This window comes from Cyclopterus lumpus, chromosome 14, assembly GCF_009769545.1.
Source record: "Cyclopterus lumpus isolate fCycLum1 chromosome 14, fCycLum1.pri, whole genome shotgun sequence".
Classification (NCBI taxonomy): Eukaryota; Metazoa; Chordata; class Actinopteri; order Perciformes; family Cyclopteridae; genus Cyclopterus; species Cyclopterus lumpus.
This window is the reverse complement of record NC_046979.1, coordinates 1,796,611-1,799,110: the sequence shown is the minus strand read 5'-3', so window position 1 is coordinate 1,799,110 and position 2,500 is coordinate 1,796,611. Positions and strand designations below refer to the sequence as shown.

General features: G+C 37.2%; 1 long non-coding RNA gene across 1 annotated transcript in view; it reads right to left on the bottom strand.

Moving 5' to 3' along the window:
- Positions 1 to 684: 684 nt before the first annotated feature.
- LOC117743279 overlaps positions 685 to 2,500 on the bottom strand; it is a 14,759-nt gene continuing 12,943 nt past the window's right edge. Inside the window, exons 2-3 of the long non-coding RNA XR_004611091.1 lie at positions 1,090 to 1,132; positions 685 to 967 (exon numbers count right to left, since the gene is read on the bottom strand). This is a non-coding gene — a long non-coding RNA (uncharacterized LOC117743279). The remainder of the gene's footprint in view (positions 968 to 1,089; positions 1,133 to 2,500) is intronic.

The following is a 2,500-nucleotide window of genomic DNA, read 5'->3' as shown; positions in this document are numbered from 1 at the left end:
TGTGAACTAACCCCTCTGCATAAAGCTTCATAATATATAGTTTATATTAATAAATGTGTATTAATGAGGCTCTGAATGCTGTGTGAACTAACCCCTCTGCATAAAGCTTCATAACATATAGTTCTTATTAATAAATGTGTATAAATGAGGCTCTGAATGCTGTGTGAACAAACCCCTCTGCATAAAGCTTCATAATATATAGTTTATATTAATAAATGTGTATAAATGAGTCTCTGAATGCCGTGTGAACTAACCCTTCTGCATAAAGCTTCATAATATATAGTTTATATTAATAAATGTGTATAAATGAGTCTCTGAATGCCGTGTGAACTAACCCCTCTGCATAAAGCTTCATAACATATAGTTCTTATTAATAAATGTGTATAAATGAGGCTCTGAATGCTGTGTGAACTAACCCCTCTGCATAAAGCTTCATAATATATAGTTTATATTAATAAATGTGTATAAATGAGTCTCTGAATGCTGTGTGAACTAACCCCTCTGCATAAAGCTTCATAACATATAGTTCTTATTAATAAATGTGTATAAATGAGTCTCTGAATGCTGTGGTTTTATTAGCGTACTTATTGACCGTTGGTGAAAAATGTTTTAAAGAAACGCTTAAAAACAGTTTTTTTGTTAAATAAAACAATTTATTTAATTAAATAAACTTATACAGACAAAAAGTGTGAAACACAGAACCCGATGTTGTGATTTGAGTGTATTTGACTAAGTATGAAAGTGTGTCGTCACTCCGACCACAGAGGCGTGTGCAGAGAGGAAATCAATATATAATTAATATAATATCGCTTTGCAAATACCTTAAAATAGCAGAAGGAAATATAAATGTGTCTCCATTCGCAACAATATGAGACATTTTGCTTCAGTTCATTAGCTTCGTTCTTCTTCTTCTTCTTCTTCAGGCGTAGAGGTGGAGGGCAACCCAACTGCTTCATACTTTTTTATCCTAGAAAAAAGACAACAGAAAACATTTCTGGCATATTGCAACGAGTCAAACGTTCAAAATCATTTTTTTTTTTAGATATATATTTTTTTTGTTGAATTGTTATACTTTTACACACGACTTACTTTACGAGTGCGTTCACGCCGCGCGGCAGATTTGATCAAATTTCTGAAGAAAAGAGGGAAACAAAAAAAACGGTTTGAGCAAAGGAAGTAAAAAAAAATATATATATATATAAATCTGAGGTCACATTTTGTAACTGTTGCATTTGGTTGCTGTTATGAGCAGAAATTACAATCAATAGAAACAACAAAGAGACGAGAAGAGACACGACGGCCAACATACCCTGTAAGCATGTTGTGAAACATACATAGAATGTACACTGAGAATTATTGTACCCTTTAAAGTAGACTGAGTATCCCACAATGCATTGGGAAAAGTATTGTGCAACCAATGGTCGACAACCAAGCGGTATATCCCATAATGCATTTAGCTGACGTTATTGTATTAAATGTTCATACAGCTCAACGCAAATGTCCACAAAGTACTTTGCATTTCTTAACTTCACATTATCTCCACATTCACAACTCCCTCTGTGTTTTACCTTTCACAATAAAAGTTCCCTGTAAATGTCTATTTATGTCTGCATGTCTTATAGACGGTCCGCCAACTGACGTCGATTTTAAGTCATTATTAATGATGCGAGTTAAATTGTGATTTTAGCCATAAAACACACTTAAATTCTTCAGGGTGATAACCCACAAACAAGGTCAAATAAAGAGCATTTAACAACTTGGTGAATCACCGAATCACCTGGTGGTGAATCACCGAATCACCTGGTGGTGAATCACCGGGTGGGAACGCTCGTCGATCTGCAGGTTAGTCACATGACACCATTTTGATTGGATGTATCAACAGGTTTCTTTGTTAGCGTATGGCAATAAATCTTCCTGCAGCGGCGCGATGCGTTCAGGCACAAACAAAAAGGCCGGAGGAGGAAGAAGTGGTGGGAAACCCTTTTAAAACACCTAGAAGTGCCTTCGACTGTCAAGAAGACGTCCACATCCCACAACTGCTCTGGAGGCCGAGGATGGCATTGGCGACTGACGGGTTGCACCTGTCGACACCTGTTCACCAGCTAAGGGTCCATCTCGTACGCTTTGACTCCGACACTCAGACGGATCCTCTCGTCTCACATATCAGCACATTCCTCATCGAGTGAAATATTCAAACCCCAGACTCTCATTTTACTCTCGTAGATTTGGGATAAACAAATTGCATTTTGCACATATTTCCACCCGAATTTAGCCGGAACTATTTGGTTTCTTTGGAAGTTATGAGGGAACTAAAAATAACAACAAAGCATTGTTGGGGAATCAATGAAATAAAATGTCAACAAATCCAATGAAAAGACCAACATCAACAATGTGCCCGTTACGGTGCTACACATTTCTCCTCGTGTCCTAATTTCCTCAAAAGTGCTCAACATGGAATTTGGAGCACTCGATTGCCTCCATGCAGCTCTCAACATGGCGA